The sequence below is a fragment of the Delphinus delphis genome, chromosome 6, assembly GCF_949987515.2.
Source record: "Delphinus delphis chromosome 6, mDelDel1.2, whole genome shotgun sequence".
Classification (NCBI taxonomy): domain Eukaryota; kingdom Metazoa; phylum Chordata; class Mammalia; order Artiodactyla; family Delphinidae; genus Delphinus; species Delphinus delphis.
Genome location: NC_082688.1, coordinates 6,822,119 through 6,843,886, shown reverse-complemented (window position 1 = coordinate 6,843,886; position 21,768 = coordinate 6,822,119).

Here is a 21,768-nt window from a genome sequence, read left to right as displayed (position 1 = left end):
ACTCCCAACCACTGCGCCACCAGGGAAGCCCCAATGAGCACTTTTAAAAGTGCTCAACATCATTAGTTATCTGGGAAATGCAAACTATAATCCGTGAGATACTAATACAGTATCTCACGATTAAGATATTTTTATGATTAAAATTTTAAAAGCTAGACAACACCAAATGTTGGTAAGGATGTGGAACAGCCAGAACTCTTTTTTTTTTTTTTTTGCGGTACGCGGGCCTCTCACTGTTGTGGCCTCTCCCGTTGCGGAGCACAGGCTCCGGACGCGCAGGCTCAGCGGCCATGGCTCACGGGCCCAGCCGCTCCGCGACATGTGGGATCTTCCCGGACCGGGGCACGAACCCGCGTCCCCTACATCGGCAGGCGGACTCTCAACCACTGCGCCACCAGGGAAGCCCCAGAACTCTTCTTAGTTGCTGAATGGAACACAGAATGTTACAAGTGCTTTGGAAAATGTTTCACCAGTGTCCTGTAAAGTAAAACACACACTTACCTCCTAACCCAGGAATTCCATTTCTAGGTATTTTCTCGAAAGAAATAAGTGCGTATGTTCACAATAAAGATGTGAATGTTTATAGCAGCTTTATTTATAATACCCTCCAACTGGAAACAACCCAAATGTCCATTACCAGGAGAATGGATATACAAACCGTGGTGTATCTATACTATGGAATCCTACTCATCAATAACATGGGAATGATCTATCCATGCACATAACAGATGAATCACACGGACATTATGTTGAATGAAGAAAGCCAGATACAGAAGAGCACAAACTGTATGATGCCTTTTATATGAAGTTCTGGAACAAGCAGAGCTATTCAATGATGAAAAAAATCAGTTGGTTGTATTTGGGGGTGCAGGATTGGCTGGGAAGTCATAAAGAAACTTTATGGCGGTGATGGAAAGGTTCTATATCTTCATATAGAAGATATGTGGGTGGGTTACACCGGTATATGCATTTGTCAAAACTCATAGAATTGTACACGTGAGACTTGTGCATTTCACTCTACGCAAATTTCACCTTAAAAAACCCTGAACTGTAAACAAAGATTCAGAATAACACTGAACAGGTCAGCAGGCATTAGAGTGGAATCCCAGCCACTGTTCCCGTCTCCCAGGTCTACAAAGGACCCGTAGTTCGTTGTGTCTTCGCTGGGCCACCTCCAAGCGCGAGTGGGGCAGAGTTCTTTGCTGCCCTGACTGTACTTGCTCGTAGAGTCACAGGCAAAGTTCTCCCACATTCCAGAGACGGGAGGCTCCTCTTGGCACTGTCATAACGTTGCTTTGCCTCTTGGTAGCTGGACGGCGGCTCACGCCTGCTCTCTCTGCATCATGGGCACAACCTGCTTGATTCACGCGTCCCCTAATGGGCCATCCTCTGCCGTGCCAAGGACAAATGTGGTCCCATCACTCTCCCCCTGGGGACCACTACGTGCTCCCCGCAATCAGAACTGACCTGGGAACCGGGGTCCTTGGTTCCAGACACAGTTCTGTAAAGATTTCCCTGTGAAATCTGGAGCACTTTCACTCCTGGGTTCATAAATCAGCAAATATTCATTCAGCTCCTGCTCTGTGCCAGGTCCTCAAGATTCTTGGGACATGCAAGTGAGCAAATCAGGGAAATACCTTTGGCCTCAGGGACTTACATTCTGGTAGAAGGACATACAGTGGAAGGCAGAATTTTGACCCTGTTAGTAGGTGACCTGGCAAAGAAGTGGCCAAAAGAAGTGACCTGGCCAAGGCTTGGGAGTCCAGGGTTCGGCTCTCTTCTCATACCTGAGAGCAATAGCATCCACCTGACATTCCCACCCTGCCAAGGGTGGGTGGCTGGACCTCCTGAACTCCTGGCTGGGACAACAGGAGCCAGAGGCTGGAGCCAATGTTTATTTATTTTGTTTTCGGTTTTTTTTTGGCCGCACCGCGCGGCATGTGGGACCTTCGTTCCCTGACCAGGGATCAGACCTGCGCCCCTTGCATTGAGAGCTCGGAGTCCTAACCACCAGACCGCTAGGGAAGTCCCTGGAGCCAATGTTTGGAGAGGCCACTTGGTTGCTGGAGGGTCTGAATCTGCTCAGATGTGGACGTTGGTCTTAGGAATCATTCGCTTCTGCAGGCTGCTTACAACCTCTGACCTCATGCAGGCTCCTTCATCCAGGGGCTTGCACTGGACGCGGCCCGTGCTGGACAAACACGTGCAGAATTTCGGAAGAGGTTGGGTACTTCCGTTTTGAAGCATTCATCCCGATTACATAATCATGTCACTTCTCCTTGCGCACAGATTCCCAGCCTTGTTTGGGGAACACTGGGGCCGGCCCCAGGGGATCAATCATGATCAGTTCAAGCCATTCATGACAATCTGTTTCCCTTATTCTAGAGACTGGGACAGGGGTGAGCATGTGACCCAATTCTGGTCAATGAGATAGAAAGGGAAGTCTGCTGGGGGCTGCTGGAAAGATTCCCTCCCCCCACTTCACAAATATAGAGAGAGCTGTTCTAGATGCTTGTGTGTGAGGATGTGATGCCTAGAGCTGTGGCAGCCATCTTGCAACCATAAGGTGACACATTTGAGATTTAAAAAAACCCCGAGGACAGTGGAGTAAAAGGTTGTAAGGCGCTCATTCCCACGTTACCTTATGTGGCGAAAGGAATTTTGCAGATGTGATTAAGAATTTTAATCTTGACGCTTGAGCCACTGGACTGACCTCAGGACTTCTTATCTCAGTAATTCTTCTTGAATAAACTTTATGGTTCAAGCCACTTGGATCTAACTGGGTGTTCTGCTACTGGTAGTAGTGACACACCCCTATTCTACTAGAACCATCAGCAGTTCTCCATTCTGCTTAGCATAAGGACCGAAAGCCTTAGCCTGGCCCACAGAACCTGTGCCTAACCTTCCCAGCCACACCTCATGTCCCTCTCCCCTGCACTCACTCTGTTCCCACGACACTGACCTTCAGTTTTTTCTTCCCACTCACCAGGCTTCTCACCACCTCGGGGCCTTTGCACATGCTGTGCCCTCTGCCTGGCATGCTCGCTCCCTGTACCTCCCAGCACCACCTGACCAACTTTGCAGATTCTTTTGGCCTAAGTTTATACGGCCTTAAGTAAGACCTCCAGCATCTTCTCTCTTATGGCCCTCATCTCATCTGGAATTATATGTTTATTTATGACTTCATCTGGCATTTGCCTCCCCCACTGGAATGAAAACTTTATCGCAGCTGGCACCGGGCCTGCTTTCCACACCTAGTCCCTGTACCTAGTACTGTCGAGTCCCCAGCAAGTGCACAGTTGTGTTTTTTAATTTTTATTGGAGTATAGTTGATTTACAACGTTGTGCTCATTTCAGGTGTACAGCAAAGCGAATCAGTTATACATTCATATATATATCCACTCACAGTTGTGTTTTCTGAATGAACGAAACAGTTTGTGAATCATTATTCCCTGCGTGTCTCCTCTGTGTACTCTGAGGACACCGTGGCTGGGAATACCTCACTTAGCTCGTGGGGACACTTCCTTCCCTGGGTAGTCTCCTGCATACCTTTTTGCACTTGATTCATCTGTTTACAAGTCTGTTATACACACACCCACACATACACACACACTTATTAATCTGTTACTGCATAACAAATAACCCCCCCACAATAGCTTAAAACAACAGTGAACACTTGTTAGCTCATTGTTTCCGTGGGTCAGAAGTTAGGCTGCAGCTGAGCTGGGTGGTTCTGGCTCAGAGTCCGTCAGAAGATTGCAGTCAGGTGTCCGCAGGGACTGCACGAGGCTGGAGAAGGTACATCCCCCGTGGCCCATGAACAGGCCTGGCAAGCTCATGGCCCCTCCACAGTGCTGCTTGAGCGTCCTCACAGCATGGCAGCCAGCTTCCTCTGGAGTGAGCAATCCAAGGGGGCAAGGCGGAAGCCCCTGTGCCCTCTGTGACTCAGCCTTGGAAGTCACATATCGTCACATATTGTCATGTCCGCTCTAATGGTCATGACAAGAGAACTTTGATACCTGGAGGGGCCATCTTGGAAGCCAGCCACCGTACACTTAGCGCCTCAAGAGCAAGCCTTGCTTTATTTGCCTTGGGTTCCCCCAGGGCCCTGCACAGGCCTGGGGCTGGGGGTGGAGTCTATGCTCAATATGAATTGTTGGAAGAATTAATGAATGAATACACTATCTTATGACAATGAATACAGTGTAGCACCTACATCTTGGGCCATTGTAAATGGGCTAATATATGACGGACTGAGGCCATGGTAAGAGCTCTGTGCCAGCTCTTGCTGTTATCACTAAAGATGCTGTCCAATCGCATCTGATGCCCAGAGAAGGTGTTGTGTAGGCATGCGATTCACTACACCCAACAGCTCAGCCTCAGTGAATTGGGGGGTATGGAGGATCAGTGATGGTTTGGGGGATTTGGGGAGCAGGGGATGACTGTTCCCAACCCTTCAGGCACTGGTAAGAAAGGATCTAACAATTAAAGGCTTTGTGATGAATGAATGAATGAATAGATGAATGAATGATTGCATTGGAGACCTTGAGGAATCCTTGAGTGACAGTGACATTCTGTCTCCTTGGCATCTCCTGGCCCTAGACAGGTCTTGGGGAAGAGCACGCTGGGCAGATCTGTTGCAGCCTGGCCCGGGGAGGGCTGGGGCCAGTATGCCAATGAAAACCATGCTCTCCTGGCCAGGGAAGTGCTCAGAAAGTATGGCCCGTACACAACGGCCCTGTGTCACCTGCTGGGATGGTCCATGGACCCACACATCTTGCTGGCGTGATCTCTCAGGTTCCTTCTTGGCAGGTAGGAGGGCTCCCTCCCCAACCTGTGGTCCCTGTACCCCCGCCAGGGGCTAAATATTGTTTTATACAATCCGGGCTCCATGGAAACCGCTCAGATTCAGTTAATCCCCACTTCCCTTGCTTCCAGCAAACCAGGTTTATAGGAATCTCTGGGATCCCAGTTAAGGTGAAAATACGGGTTAGCCTTAGCGTCTGCTGGGTACATTAACCTCGGGGTGACATTTGCCCATCACTGTTTTATATAGTGAGCGGACGCTGCTCCGTGTAGCCTCTTGTTTCCGTCTTAGCATTGTGAGGTCTTGGGCAGAACGCGTCTGCACCAAGCAGGTGATACCAGGGCCCTGGAAATGCCTCTTCGTGGGAGGCGAGGGCCGCGGACAACCGCTGGTGCCAAGACCAGATGACATAAGATCCTGGACAAACAGTGCCCACATCTGAGAAGTGGGGGTGATGACAACTGCACGTCTCAGAGGGCTGGGAGGACAAGGGGAGGTAGGCGCCCGGCCTGGTGCCGCCACCCAGCAGATGCCCCTAGATGACAGCTCTGATGGATGTCACCGCGGGCTGGGTTAACAAACCAACTCAAGATTTGCAAAGCCGTCCTGGGCGGCAGGGACACTCCGCGTCCCTGCTCTGGACTGGGCCCCCACCTCCCAGAAGCAGCCACCAGTGTGACTGGGCTTTGCATGTCTGGGGGGAACCGTTGGCTGTGGGAACACATCAATTACACCACAGTGTGAGGTCTCTGTGCTTTCCAAACTTTCCATCATGGATGTTTATTGCTTTGATAATGGGGGTGGGAGCCCCAAAGACCAAACAAACAGCATTATGAGAGAGAAACAGAGATTGAGAATGGGGCCAGGGCTGCGGCATGGGCTATAATAGAAGACAGAGAGAATCCTTTTGACGTGGGGTTTTTTAGATGATGCCCCAGGGGAGGGGAGGCCTCCTGGGGGAGGTCCCTGAGAAGAAGGAGAGGTGGGTCAGACCTTGGGATCGACGAGACAGGGCTGAACCACAGGGCAACAGAGCTCGCCTGTCATTTGTCGGCTGTGGGGCCTTGGGTAAGAACTGCCTCAGTCTCCCCCTCTGTAAAATGGGGGTGATGAAGATACCACTGGCCCCTCCACCTCTCAGGGTGGTCGTGAGGCTGAAAGGGGTGAGCAAGCAACGGGGCCTGGAGCTGAGCCTGGCAGGGTGGGCTCTGTATTCCTGTTTTATGGATAAATCAGAGTGAAAGCCCCACCCGCCACCAGGCCTGCCCCAGAATGCCTGCAGGCACAGCTGCTTGTTGGAGCAGGCCGGCAGTTCAAGTCAGGGAGTCTCCCCTTTTCTTTATCCTCCCTCTTGCCCCTCCTTGCTGAGGGGGTGGGGGATGAAAAGCTGCCCCTGGTCTGGTGATGGCTGGGGTCCCTCAAAAGGCGGCACGGGGCCTTTGTTAGCCTCTGCCTGTGGGCTCCTCCTAACAGGCTGGGGAGAGCCTTTAAGGGGCCTGAAGCCTCCAGAGACCCCTGGTTTGGGGGAGAGGGGCTGACAGTGATGGGGCCTCTTCCCCACCAGGGCCCTGCTCTCCCCCAAGTACCATCAGCCAGCCTCAGGCGGGTTTCTGCCCACGCGGGTCTGGAAGCCCCTCTACGGCGCTCCTTCCACCAGGACAGCTCAGACCTCCTGGCACCACTGTGAGGGGCCTGCCACTCCCCTAGTCACCTCAGCCTCTGTCCACACCCACGGCACCCGTGTGGTGGGCTGGGAGGGGCTGCATTGAGAGAGGAGGGGGTGCAGGACCATCTGAACCCCCAGACAGGTGAGTGCATCCGGGCCCCAGTCTCCTCATTTGTCCAAGAGGCTAAGGCAACCTCCCTGCCCCCGTGGCTCCGAAAGTCCGGGAAAACTCAGCTCAGTGATGTGTCTGCTACACAAGGGGGCGGCAGGTGGGGCAGGGCGCAAGGGGCGGGAGACAGGATGCCAGGCCAGCCCCAGGGCTCTGAGCCACCTTTCTGAACACTGATACCCAGGGGCCATGCAGCCCCTCCAGGCACCACCGTCCTTGCTCTCCTGCTGCATTAAGGGACACGACCCAGTTAGCACTCCGCTGTAGGGATGTTGGGTGCCCCTTCCGAGAGAGCTGGCAGCCTCCTAACGCACCGCTGCCGCCTCCCCTCCCCATCTGCCCCACTCAGGCTTCAACCAGAGAAACACAACCAGCAGGAGATCTATGTGAAGAAATTTATTGCAAGGAATTGGTTATGCAATTGTGGAGCTGGCTAGACAAGCCTGAAGTCTGGAGGGCAGGCTGGACCTCTGGGCCTGGCCTGATACTGCTGTCTGTGGGTGGAATTTCCTCCCCATCAGGGAAGCCTCAGCTCTGCTCTTAAGGCCTTTCAAGCGATGGAATCAGGCCCACCCAGGATATCTGGGACAATCTCTCTGACTTCAAGTCAACCAATTATGGACTGTAATGACATCCACGGGGTACCTTCAGAGTGACACTAAGATTAGTGTTTGATTGAAGAACTGGGGATTCACCAAGTTGACACCAAGAATCGCGTCATTCCTCCTCTGTCAATGGTTTCTAGCTCCTTCCAGCTTGAGCACCCGCTCTCAGGTGGTCCCCACCAGTGGCCGGGTGAGGTCGGCAGGGCTCCCAGCCCTGCTGCCATGAATTCACCTGGACCCTCAGCGCTCAGCCTGGCTCCTCCTCCAGCCACGCGTCCCTTGCTTGTGAAATCTCCCTCAACCAGCCTGGGCAACCCCTGTGGGAGCCCAGCCTGGTGCGGAGCCCCCCTCAAGGAGCTGCCGCTCGTTTGGGGAGCCGTCAGAGCCCAGAACAGCAGTCTGCCAAGCGCCTCAGTTTTCCGGGCCCCCAGGTCACGCTCTGGGCTGGATTCTCTGATGAGGCTGCAGCTCTGGGCTGCAGGAAACCAGCCCCGTGGTTGTTTTGTTTTGATTGCACAACCCCGGAGCAAGAGGCCAGAGCGGACATCTGCTGTTTTGGCCGCCCAGCATCCACGGCCCGCCTCTTTCTGGCAAAAGTCCCCCAGTTGCCTCACGGGGAATTCCCCCCATGTGTGCAGCCTGGGGAGGGGGCTGCCAGGCCAGATGCTCCGTCCTTCCGTGCCGAGGGATGGGCCTGTAGCCCCGGCTGGGTCAACAGCCCTCCTTCCCCGAGGATGGGGCACTCATTCCTTGTCATGATGGCCAGCCCCAAGGGTGTCACTGAGCCTCCCTTGCTCTCCAAGATGCTCCGGTTGCATCCTCACTGGGGCCTGTCTGCTTCTCTTGTGCTCCTTCCATTCTGAACTCCCCCTCAGTCTGGTGATAAAGCCTCTTACTGATCAAGGCAAACAGAGCCCATTTCTGTTGCTTACAACCACAGAAATCTGACTGAATCTGAACGTTAATCCTGGCTCTGCCTGAATCTCTGTGTGACCCTGGGCAGGATGGCCCCTTTCTGGCCTCAGTTTCTCCACATGTGCATCTCAGCTGGCCTCCCATGCTGACATCTATGACCCCCGTGGCTGCTTCGGCCATTGCAGCCGACTGGAACTGACATGTCCACTGTCATGGATCAGCTGAGGGCTTCTCTGCCTTGACCCTGGGATCTCCGGGGCGTGTTTAGTGGGGGAGGGGAGACGGTAGCTGCGGAATCCTCGGTTCTACCTCCTACTGTGGGGCCATAAGGATCAATGTACTCGGTACCAAGGCCTTGCTAAGTCCCCAAAATAGGTCAGCGTTGCACAGCTAAGCTGTCGCTTTAATAGGAGAGCGGTCCACCTCTCTTTAAGCCATTATGCTCATTTTTTTTTTTTTTTTTTTTTGCGGTACGCGGGCCTCTCACTGTTGTGGCCTGTCCCGTTGCGGAGCACAGGCTCCGGACGCGCAGGCTCAGCGGCCATGGCTCACGGGCCCAGCCGCTCCGCGGCATGTGGGATCTTCCCAGACCGGGACAAGAACCCGTGTCCCCTGCATCGGCAGGCGGACCCTCAACCACTGCGCCACCAGGGAAGCCCCATAATGCTCATTTTTTTGAGAATCTGGTGAAAGCTTTGGACGCTCCCCTTAGACCAAAAAAATCTCTCTCCATCCATCTCTCTCTCCCTCCCTCCCTCTCTCTCTCACATGCACGCGGCACACACACACACACACACACACACACACACACACACACACACACACACACACACACACACTTTAACGTACCATTTCAGGAGAACTAGGCACAGGCGTCAGATGCCCGTCCTAACCCTCAGGCGAGCAGCCTCTGGGTTTCTAAGACAAATAACCAGCTTCAGCCCACAAGTCAGTGGCCGGGCCCGACACCGGGTGCCTTGTGAGCGTCAGCTCACCCCCTAAAGCGAACAGCATTTGTGGTAGAGACTGCTATGTTTTCACCAAACCCTGCTTCATTATTTTTCTCTTGGGCATGTAGCAAGACTACATTTCCCAGCCTCCCTTGAGGTTAGGTGTGGCCACGTGACTGAGTGCTGGCCAATGGAATGTGAGCTGAAGTGATGTGCCCCACCACCCCTTTTAGCCTGGTCCATAAAATTCCTTCTATGCCATCCTCCACTCTTTCTCTACCCTTCCACAAGATGATTGTAGAGGAGCAAAAGTCCCTAGAAGCTGATGAACCACAAGATGAGGGAGCCTGGGCCCCTGAGTTACTGCATATGAAGGAAGGCCTCCACCTCTCCCCTCTACCAGCCCGCAGTAGATTGTGATGTGAATAAGAAACTTTTATTTGGGGGTGGTTTGTTACATCCCTTAGCCCATCCTGACTAATACAACATTTGTATTTTCTCCATCCAGGGGAGCTGCTCTTCGTTTTAGAGGAATCCATCTTAGGTTTCCTTTCAAGTAGCAAAGCTCCTTCATTACCTTCAGCCTGGGATCCCCAAGGCTGCAGAGGGTGCACGGTGGGCCCTGTGCCTGGCACCCTCCTGAACTCAAGGTACTTTCTCCAGGACCCATGTTTACCACCAATCTTGGCCTCACCCCTTGCCCTCAGGCTCCTCTACCTGGCTTTCCTCATTTCGCGATATCTATCGTCTGCGATCTTCCTGTCACATCCCGTGGCCTCTCATTACTTTGGCTGTTGTCTGGGCTCCAAAGACCAGGGTCAGCTGTATCTATTTGTTTCTCTCCCACACAGCTCCTTGAGGGCAGGGCCTGGGGATGGTTCCCTGCTGAATTTCCTCGTGCCTAAGAGAACATGAGCACGCAGAGAGGGTGCTTCTGAAATGCTGTGGTCTTTGCAATTGCACCATGTGGAAAGCCCCGAGAGGGTTGTCGCTGGAATCCCATTTTCCTGGAGCACCTGGATACCAGAGGGAGACGCTGGACTCTGCCTATGGCTCATTCCCTAAATGGGCTGTAGCGAGGTTCCAGGAAGGTGGAGGCCAGGAGTCTGGACCTGGGCTGCCTCCTTCTGGCCCCATTTCCTAAGCACATATTGCACCCTGGCCCCTGGCCCCCGCGCCTACGTGCTGGGAGGAGACAGGTCAAGGTCATGATATTCCCCACTGCGGGTCACCCTTTCCACCACTGTGCCTCAGAGGGAGGCCTGGCCCCTACTTTTTTTTTTTTTGGCTGCTTTGGGTCTTCATTGCTGCGTGCAGGCTTTCTCTAGTTTGGGGGGAGCGGGGGGTTACACTTCGCTGCAGTGTGTGGGCTTCTCCTTGTGTTGATTTCTCTTGTCGCGGAGCACGGGCTCTAGGCGCGGGCTCACTAGTTGTGGCTCGCGGGCTCAGTAGTTGTGATGCACAGGTTTAGTCGCTCCGCGGCATGTGGGATCTTCCCAGACCAGGGCTCAAACCCGTGTCCCCTGCATTGGCAGGCGGATTCTTCTCCACTGCGCCACCAGGGAAGTCCCCTGACCCTTACTTTTAAAATAATTCAATTGGTCTCCAAACTACCTTTAGCCCTTTACAAACCCTTTAGCCATTGCTTACCTTCATAATAATAATAATAACAACAACAACAACATTAACTCTACTTGCTGTGTATGTGCCAGTCTCCAAGCTAGACCATTTATATCCTAGATTTTTCTGACCCATCAGATCAACTCCTGGGGATGAACGCTGTCATTATTCCCATTTTACAGGTGAGGAAGTTGGGTCCCCGTCCCAGCAGCCCCCAGGAGCAGCTGTGGAGGCACCAGACAGGGTCTGGCCAGGCAGGGGTGTTGTGGCAGATAGGGCTCCCCAGGACTGCCTTTCCCACTCCCAACAGTGGGAGAGGAAGCTGCTGGGAAGAGAAGAGGAAGGCAAGTCCCCTCCCAAGGGGGCTCCGCGCAGCTCCCAAGCTCGCCCTGCTCCGTTCCTTTCCAGGGGTCCTTGCCCTCCGCCCACGCCGCCAGCCACTCTGACCCCACTCTAGAGCTCTCCCTTCTCCTTCTCTGGCTCCCACCATCCGAGTGTCTGCTGTGGGCTTGGCTGTCTGGTTTCTCCCCAGCAGACTGGGGAGCGACGCCTCTCCAAGGTTGTGTGCTCACTTTGCAAAACAGCAGAAATTTACAGCCCAAGTAATTGATCACTGTGCCGCTGCCTCTCTCCACCTTGCTCTGTCTCCTAATTCCCTTCTCCCTGCTCTCCTCTCTCTTTTTTCTCAGCGCGCCATCTGTGGTGTCAGAGAGAAGGAAGCCAAGAAGAGGGAGGTTCTGGTCCCAGTTCTGCCAAGTACAAGTCACATGAACCTCAGTTTCCCCAGCCGCAAAACAGTGACGCTAATAATAACCACTTACAAGTGGGCGGGGCCCCGTGGATGCCGGGGCGATAGGAGCGTCCATGCAGGGTGACTCCGTTCCCCGGACAGCTTTCTGAGGAGGGGGTGGCGTGGAGCCCACCTTCCAGATGGGGACCCTGGGACCCAGAGAGCTTGGGGTGTTCCACTAGGCCTCACAGAGCTTGAACAGCAGGGCAGGGGCTTGAATTCCAGTCCACTGTGCCCCCAATTCCAGACCATTAAGCGACACTGCAGCCCTCTCCCCCAGGGCCAGTCAGAATAGAGGTGATCCCTGCTCCTGTGGCTCTGGGGAAGAAACGGAGGCCCTCAGGGGCGAGGGGAGAGGCTCTGCAAACTGTAGAGAGCCGTGATGATGGAAGGAAGCATCACCATCATTTGCTGACCCCTCTCCTGGACCAGGGTCCTTGACTGGGAGACTCTCTGGGACCTAGAAGCTGGCCTGGTCCTCAGATTCCGCCTCTCCTTCCAAAGACCTTGTGTGAACAGGGGCCTCCTGCCAGCCAGGCCCCACACCTGCCTGCCTCCTGGTGCCTCCAGGGAGGTCCCAGAACCTTCCAGAACGTTCCCCAGGAAAGGATTCCGAAGAGCCCTTCACTTGCCCTTCACAGGGTACGGGAGGCACACAGGCCTGGGAGGGGCCGCCATGTCCCAGGCCTGAGCCCCGCAGGCCTGGCTGGGAAGCCCCCTCCTGACTGCCACTCCAGCGCTCGCTGGCCCCCTTCAGTTCTGGGGGGAGAATATTTCCAGGGGGCGAGAGCTTGTCTTTGCCCTTCCACTCCCTTCTCTTTCTTGTTCGCAGTCTAGCTTTATCTCAGCCTCTGCGTGTCTCTGTTTCTCGGCTGTCTCTCTGTCTCTGTCTCTCTCCCAGCCTCCAGCCCACAGGTGAGGACTTGCTCCCCTCCCGTGCCAAGTACCGCTCCTCTCCTGCCCCCTTGGCCTCCCAAGGCGCCTCTGGGCGGCACCAGCCTCCTCCCTTCGCCATCGCAGCTCAGGGTCTGCAGCTGGGGGGCAGCGGGTGCACTGTGTCCCCCACCCTTTCTGGAGGGTCAGGAGGCTCCAGCCCCTCCGGCTTCCTGCTCCGAGACCTGGCTGGCGGAGATGAGAGCCGGTCGCAGAGCTGGGAGCCAAGCAGCACACAGAACAAACAGAATTTTTTTTTGCAACTAGAGGGGGAAGCACAGAGCTAAAAATAAAACGAAAAGATCAGTATCTGTCAGTCTGACAGCTGATTGGCTGCTCGGAGATGCATATAATTACCAGCAACTGGCGCTGGGTAGGCAAAGCCGGGAGAAACTGCTGAGACGAGGTTAGGATTTAACCTTTAAATTCTGGAGCCACCCGAAAGCCGAGGGGAGGACGCCGGGCGTCGGTGCTAATGAGGGTGGGGGTGGGCGGTGGGCGGCTGAGTCCTGGGCAGGTCCCGGGGGGCTCATCCTGGAAGGCCCTGGGAGCCCTTCTCCCTGGCCACCTCCCCCATCAGACCGGGAGTGCGTTTGATTGGGCGGCCAGGAGGCATTGGTCCTTCTCCCCGCCCAGCGGGGGGGGGGGGGGGGGGGTGTCTTACGGGAAGTCAGGGTCTCACCGTGGCGTGAGTGAGGGGGCTGCCTAGGGCTCTGGGCCCCGCCCAGACTGGCCTCCTGCTGAGGTCCACCCCTATCCCCACCTACATTCTTCCGCTTTTCCCAGCCTAGTGTTCATTTGTGAAACCCACCCCGGCTTCCCTCCTTCCTCCACCCCGGCGAGTCACCCGTGCTCCCGGCTGTTTCCTGCCCCACCTGGGGAGGGCATCTGGGTACCTCAGGCTTGTCCTAGGTCCCCAGAGATAGACAGAAACAGCAGGACTGGAGGGATGTTGTGGTCTCACTAAGCCTCAGTTTCTTCATCTGTAAAATAGGGGTGATGATAATAGGCAGATGCCAGGGGTGCTTTGGGCCCCGTCTTGCGTCTTGATTCTCTCACCCGAGCCAGGAGTCAGGAGATACGGGCTCTAGTCTTAGCCAGGAATTGTCTCTTTCTTTCTTGGCACTGGTCTCCCCATCTGTAAATTGGGAGTAAGAGCTCCTGCCCTGTGTCCTCTGGGGTGGAGTAGGGAGGTGCCAAGTGAGATGGCGTAGGTGACGGAGCTCAGCAAACTGTACCTGTCGGGGCAGGTGGGAAGGAACTTCTTGTATCTTCTAGAACCACCACTTTCTCCCTTCCAGGCTTTTGCCTATAGGTGTGGCCTTCCCTTCAGTGTCTCCTCCTCTGGGAAGCCCTCCCTGATTGCCCCAGCAGGTCCTCTCCTCCTGCTGCCCTGGGTGTCTCACCTCAAGCTCAGGCCCCGATTATCTGCCTCCCACACAGGTCTGTGAGCCCTCTGGGGGCAGGAACCACATGCCTGACGAGGGCCTGGTCCAGAGCCCCTTGGGAAGAGAGACACCAGACCTCTGATGCAGGAGGAGGTCTTGGGTCACACTGCCCAGGCTTCGGGCAAGCAGTGGCCTCTGTTGGTGGGGAACCATCTTTCCTCAGTGATCAGCAGGTCCCAGGAACCTGCGTGGCACTGGCCCTTTCCCTGTACTCAGCAGGGCGGCCGGTGGAGCCGCCACTGGGTGCTAGGACCTAGAGAGCCCAGACTGACTACAGGAGACCCTGCCCAGAGCTCCTAACTGGGGTGAGAGGCAAAGGGCAGGTGGGGGAGGCAGTAGAAGGAAACCATGAGTTCACACTGGGGTAGCCCAGCTGTGCCTGCCCATCTTAGACACCTTCCAGCCATTATCCCATCGACTCCCCCCAATAACTCATTGGAGGCACTGCTATTGTTACTCACGTTTTGCAGATGAGGAAACTGAGTAGTTGAGCAACATGGCTAGTGAGAGCAGAGCCTGGATGCACCCAGTCCCCTTCTCCCAAGGCCAGGCCCAGCAGCCCCTGCCTCTCTGGGAAGGATGAAAGGGAGGTGCAGGGAGGGGCGATGTTTCTGGAGCAGCTGCCCTGAGACCTTCTGGGCAAATTGTCACAGAGAGTCTTGAGAATGCTTTTGTGTGTGGTGTGCAAAGGAAATCCCCTTTGGTGTCTCTGAGAGATCGGGAAGATTTAAACTGCTTTTCGATGATTTGGGGGTGTCAGACTGGTACTGCTTTTGAACGTGACATGGTGATGAGACTGGGCCCCAAGGCAGCCCAGTTTTATTCAGGTTACGGTAATAATCATCACCACAGCAGCAACTAGAGCAGTTTTCACGGGCTGAGCGCTCACCACGTGCTGAACGCTGGGCTCAGCCGTGGCTTGGATACACACTCTGCATCCTCACCACCAGCTTGAGATAGAGATTATTCTCATCCTCGGGTTATTTCCTTATAGCTGATATCTAAACGTGTTTGTCTCCACGCTCAGTCTCCCCTGCTAGGCAGGGGAGCTTGGTGAAGGCCCCAATCTTGTCTCTCCCATTCATCGCTGAGTCCCCGGCACCCAGCATCAGCTCCTCAAGGAGCAGCTGGACAATAAAGCTTTGCCGGACACATTTCAGATGAAGAGACTGAGGGTCAGAGAGGTCACACAGCTTGCTAAGAGGGAATCCCAGGTTTCTGTGGCTCGAGAGACCAGTTTCTAATCACCAACTCATACACAAGCTTGAAAGGCCCTCTCGGAGACCTGCCTCAAGACAGCCAGAGAGCATGAATCCCCCCACCCTTACCCCCTGCCCACCGTTCTCAGGCCTGGTCCTAAAGCCCAAGAGACTTCTAATCTGAATCTGCCCCCTCCCCACCTCCTGCCTGCTTACCAGGGGATCAGATGGAAGTTGGCCAGAGTTAGCTCAGGCTTGGGGAAGTTGTACTCTTCCAGAGTTGCCTGGTGTTTTTGGTGTGACCTCATTCAAAATTTCCTTCCCCGTCACACTGGTTCCCACTCGGAGAAATCTTTGAAGCAGAGATGACCTTATTATGTGGTTACTGGCCCGGTTAATTCATATGTGCACTTGATCATTGCTGCTTCTCTCTGGGATGGGGCCCTTGGTTCTGGGGGAGTCTAACCAAGGGTCTCTTGGAAGCCAGGGGTAATAAACCCAAGACGCTCATGGTTAAGAACTTGACTCTGTCACTGAGTGACCTTGGGAACCTCATTTGATCTCTCTGAGCCTTGACGTATTCGTAAAAGGGGGCCATGCATGGGGAGTATCTGTCTTGAATGCTGGCTGCAGGTGGGAAGAAAGAGATCAAGTTTTCTTTTTAAAAAAAATCACACTTTCCACAAATAATAGACAATTTTTATCCCTGTACTTTAAGAAATGTTAATTTAAAAAAAAATCTGAACACCAGACAGTACCTGGGCACCTGCCATGTGCCCAGCCTTGCATCGGAGTTGGGGCTGGATAGAGGTACCCCACTCGTGGGTGTGGCCTGTGATGTGTGTGTTCACCTGCTCAGGCCGTCCTCACAGCAACCCCACAAGGTTCGAGGGACCGGGATCGCCATTTCCCAGGGGAGGAAACAGGCACAGAGAGGAGACGTGACTGGCTTTACGTTCCACGCTGAGAAGCGGATGAGTCTGGCATTGGACCTGGACGCTCTGTTCTACCGATGAACAGGCCTGTGAGCCCTGACTGCAGGGCCCTAAGTGAGCTTTCAGGGCACAAAGACGAGCCAGGGGCGCCCGTGCCCTGGGGGAGCTACCTCTCCTAGGAGCGGGGGACACATTGAAAAACCAGTGAAACGTGGTGTAACGGGGGGCACCTGAGGCTGGCTGGTGCATTGACATCAGAGTTCTAGGCCCTTCGCTGTACAGATGGATGGTACATGTTTTTTTTTTATACCTCAAAACGGGCTCCGCTCGAGCTGTATTCGAAAGCCAGCTGGCTTACCCTTCACTGTGCTGTTCTAGTCCACGGCCGCGGGGCCTCTGGACTGGGGTCTCCGGCTCCTGCCACTCAGACACAAGGGATCCTTTTTTAAGAAGTGGCTGTGCCCCTCCCCCCGAATCCCGAGTCCAAAGGTGACTTCAAGTCCCTCGTGGAAGGACACCTCCCAGTGGTCAAGAACCTGGGGTCCCCACGCTGACAAGGTGTCTCCAGACGGAGGAAGCGCGTGGCAGGGGCGTGAGCTGAAGTTGTCCGTTGATCGCAAGCCCCCTGTATCCACTGGACCTCAGAGCCCCGGCGGTTAACCTCTGAATGTTCCCGACCAGAACCTCCAAAGCCTAACACCTCCTGTGGGTGTGGGGTGGAGGTGGGAGGGATGGAGGGGAAGGGTCTGCCTCGAAGGAGCGAGGGAAACACCATCCCAGCCCCAGACGTGCGCTCGGACAAGCCGAGGTGGGAAGAAAGGCGCAGAGCGGAGCGGAAGCCGCACGCGAGGCCCGCCGGGAGGTCTTGTTGCCGGTCTCTACAAGAAATTCAAGGTTGTCAGCGGCTGGCTTCCTGCGAACAGGAGCCCACACGTCATGGTCTGCTTCCGTGGAGAGCGTGGCACGAGAGCATCTCGTGAAGACCTGTGAGACCAGGTGGCCCAGCCCTGCCCGCTGGGGCTGCCTCCAGCGCTCGATCCACTTGAAAGAAAACGGAAGCTGATTCCTCTCTCCATCCCCGCCAGAAAACTTCCTCCTGCTCTCATTTGCCCCCAGGCCCACGTTGGCCCGACAAGAAAACTGCCTCTGTGTAAGTAATAGCAGCTTTCTCAGTGTGGGTCTATCAAGGGCACCCACGATGCCGTGCAGCTCCCATCGGAGAGTCTGAAGGAGCACCGCGGGTTGACGTAATCCCACCCAAAGCAAAGAAGGGTGATGTCGTTTGGAGCCTGTGGTGGCCGGGCCCTCCGTCAAGGTGCAGTGGCCATCAGGGATTTCAGGAGGCTGTAAGTGGCATGGAGTCTCTCCCTCCACCACCCCCCGTGGCCAGAACTCCTTGGAGGGCTCCCCCAGGGCACCCCAGATTGGGAACCACTGGGCTAAGCCCGTTGGGATGAGGGTGCGACTCCCTGACGATCCCTGCAGCCTCTCCCATTTCCCCGTCCAGGAAGTCCTCCTGCTGCGGGGTGTCCGGGGAGAGCTTGGTGGCTGTGAGGTCATCCTGACTCTGCCATTTACCAGCTGTCTGAAACCCTGGGTCCTCTTGCTTCCCTCTGTAAGGGCTGGGTGTCTTTATTGTCGCCATTACCTCTTGTTCAGGTGTCCTGACTTCCCACCCCGTCGTGTGTGATCCTCTCGCTGGATTTCCGTGATGCAAGAGGGATGCAGGGGCGGGCGGAGTGCACGTGGAAATGGGGCTCGGGAAATGCAGCTTCGGAGAAGCTGTCTGTGCTGGGAGCCTGGAAGGTGGGTGAGGAATATGGCCCGTTAGCAGGCAGGCTGCAGGCACTTGGGGGCGGCAGCTCTGGGGAGCAGCCGAGCACGCCCCATCTTTAATGTGCCTGGACTCACCTGGGAATCTTGTTCCAGTGCAGACTCTGATGGAGCAGGCCTGGGCAGGGCTCCCAGGGGAGGCAGGTGTTGAGGCAGCCAGGGCCACACTCTTGAGGAACAAGGTGCCCCCACTGGGGCCTCTGGCCCAGGGAGGAGGGAAGGCCACTTGGTGTCTGGAAGCGATGGTTCCAGAAAGGCCTGAGAGCCCCCAGGATGTCCATGCAGGGAAAGATGAAGCAACATGAGGGTAAAATTATGTTTTCAACAGAAGAAAAGGCCTCTGCCTGCTAGCATTCCCACCCCCCATGCAGCCCCAGGGGTTTGAAAGACTGTGGTTTTCTGAGCACAGCCTTCCTTCGCTGAAGGGGGTGGATTCGCTCTTAAAAAGTTGCCTGTAAAATGATTTTTTTCTGTATCAAATGCTGTTTTCCAGTGGTGCCTGTTTTAAGACCACGGTTGCATTCCCACTGAGAAGTATCCAGCTCTGAGGCCTTGTTGTTGAAGCCGTGGCAAACACGAGGGGCGGGGAGTTCAAGGCCACAGCGTGGCCTGAGTGTCAGTGGGCTCTGGAGCTGATGAGAGCTGGAGCTACAGAGGTCAGGAACCAAAATCTGAATCCCCAGTGGTCCCCAAATGCACTGAGGTCCACGGCCAAACTGGCTCAGAACCCTGACCAATAAATACCACTGATTGTATCACTGGTGGGACCAGAGGGGACCCAGGGCAAAGCAGCCCTTCAGCTGAAAGAAGAGCTCAGAGAGACTTGGCCCTCTTGCCTTTTATATGACACTGTCAGCCACCCTCTGAATATCAGGCTGAGAGTGCTTTTGTTCTTATGTTGGACACAATTGTCTCACGTGCCATAGGAGCCTGATGCCATGGCAGTCTGGCTGTGCTTCCCAAAGGAGCTCTGAAACTGTGATGCCAGAGTGCCACAAAGACTCCCGAGAAACAGCTTCCTTGCCCAGAGGGGTCTGCTTGAATATGCCGAGGTGCACTGGGCATCTCGAATAAGAGACGAAAGTCCACAATCTGCCAATACTGGGCAGACTGTGGTTTTCAGAGTATAGCCTGGGGTCAGCATTACAAGAAACACGCTTCGGGCACCCAGTCAGTGAAGGGCCCTCGTAACTAAAAGGTCTCTCTGTTTCTGTATTAGTTATCTACTGCTGCATAACAAATCACCCCGAACCTAGTGGGTGAAAACAATAGGCATTTATTTTCTCCAAGTGTCTGTGGGTCAGGGATTCAGAACTGGCATAACTGGCTTGTGGTCTTCCCTGAAGTTGCAGTCCAGGTGTCAGCTGGGGCCACCATCACCTGACAGCTTGACTGGGGCCGGAGGGTCACCACCGTGGTGGCACACTCACTGGCTGGCAGTGCGGTGCTGGCTGTTGGCAGGAGGCCTTGGTTCCTTGCCACACAGACTCCTCCACAGAGATGCTGGAGCTTCCTCACAATATGGCAGCTGGCTTCCCCCAGATGAATGCAAGAGAGCAAGACCGAAGCCTCTCATGACCTGGCCTTGGGATGCACATGTGATCCTTTCCACACCGTCCTATTGGTCCCACAGGGCAGTCCTATTCATTGTGGGAAGGGCTGAAGGAGGTCGAAATCATTTGGAGACCATCTTGCAGGCCAACTGCCATGGTAAACATCTCTCCAGCACAAGGACAGATAACTTGCCTCATTCTCACAGCTGGTTTCTTACCATTTAGTGCCAATGAGTAATTTTGAGAAGTGACCCTGCTAGGAGGAGGAGACCAGGACTTTATCAGCCACGCCAGCACCCCATGAACAGCAGCAATAATAATCATCCAGGCCCGTTCGTTGAGCCCTTACCCTACGCCCAGTGCCTCAACGGCATCGTGGAGACACGCAGTCCTTGTCCCCAAGCAGCAAGTTCCACGATATCTCCAAGTTATGCCACTCATTTTTATGAAATGTATAAAATGAGATTTTTGGGGGGCAATGATGGCTACAGGGACACAAGCAGCTTTGCCCCCTGAAAATGCAGAGACAAAATCCAAGACCTGTGTGAACCCACGTGGAGAAGACTGGAGTGGGGTGTAAACTCAGGATGGAGAAATGCCAGAAATCATAGGGACTTCCCTGGCGGTCCAGTGCTTAAGACTCCACACCCCCACTGTAGGGGGCGTGGGTTCGATCCCTGATCGGGGAGCTAAGATCCCACATGCCACGTGGTGCGGCCCCAAAAATGAATAAATAAATACATAATAAATAGGTGAGATAAAATATTTATTTCGTGTGCATTAACAGTGTGTGAAGAGTCAGGGTGAGCCAGGAATTCTTTGGTTTCGCCCCAGCCTCATGCTAGGAGAAGGGGTCACATCTCCGGTGGTGGCCTAGTGGTAAGCAGTAGACACCTAGGTGCTCAAGACACTTGCATCCCAGGCCTGCCATGTCCGTTATTAGCTCTGTGACCCAAGCAAGTGACTTCATGGTCCTGTTTCCTGTAAAATGGAGTAATAATGGCCAACTCTTCTGGTTGTGATGAGGCTTCAGAAGGTGCTGGAATGCTCTATCCTGGCAAAGCTGATGGCGGGTCACCAAGGTGGTGGCACCCCAGGTTCAAAGAACCTTTGTAGCAGTGCCATTGCCTGGAAAGATCTTTGCTCTGTGACCGAGAGTGGACCCCGAGCCCCAAAACAGACAGTCGCTGCTGCAGGGGCCCCCGGTATGGGCTACCCCAGGAGGCTGGAAGGAGCTCAGCTCCTGCTTCTGCTGGGGGCATGTGTGGGCCTGGAGCCAGCCCAGCCCTTTCCTGTCCTGTCCCAGCATGATTTCAACAGAGGCAGCATCCTGGGCATGTTTTCCCCGCAGAAGTCTCGACTCGCTGAGCAGGATTTGGGGAGGTCTGGCTAAATTTGCTGTCCCGACAAACAGACCAGGCACAGAGACTCTCAGAAAACACAATGTAGGCGCTAGTTCCTGATCCCACAGCCTGGGCCTGGCTTGACGGAGGGTTTGGGGGTCAGGCTGGCCTGACCCTCAGGGCTGTGTGACTCTGGACAAGTGTCTCCACCTCCCTGGCCCTAAATCTCGGGTTGGGCTTACCTGCTGGCCCTCAGTGGGTTCCGAGGAGCCTGGGGTTGCCCAAGGGGACACAGAGCCCACGTGGGTGTGCATGGGGCGGGTCCCAGTCCGCCCCCTTCTTCTCCAATCAGGAGAGCTCTATTTTCATCTCTTTGGTATGTTGGTGTTCTAAGCAGCACTTCATTTAAAAAGAAGAAAAAGAAAAAAACAAAAGGAAACATGTCTACAGCGAAAACAATGCATTCAAGAAGTTTCCCACCAACTTACTTCATCCCCTGGCTCGTTCCTTCAAGCTCTAAGGGAACAGAGGAATAGACGGCCTCTGCCAGCTGGGTTTAGTGACTGCCCATTTCCAAATGGTTCCTGGTTTTCTGGATTGGAATCTCTGTTTCCGTTCGGCCTCTTTGAGGTCCTGTGAAAGGTGGGGAGAGGAAGGGGCTTTGATTGGGGGGTTCACAGAGGTCTTGGGGTGCCAAGGTCACAAGCAGGCTGGCCTCCTCTCTGGACGTGTACTGTGGGCACCTCAGATGCCTGCCCCTCGCCCGCCCCCCCCCCCCCCCGTGCCCGAGCATCTCCACGGTAGCCAGCCCAGGTGCACATCTGCCCTCCGTGGAAGCGGGGGGCCAGTCCTTGCTGCCCCTGGGTCTCAGTTTCTTCATCTGAAGTGAGGAGACTGTGGGCCTGAAGGGTCTCTCGGCCCCTTCCAACTTCAACACTCCAATTGCTTCATTTATCGAGCTCCAGCTGTCTGCAGACGGGTGTCTGGGCGGGGGGAGGGGTG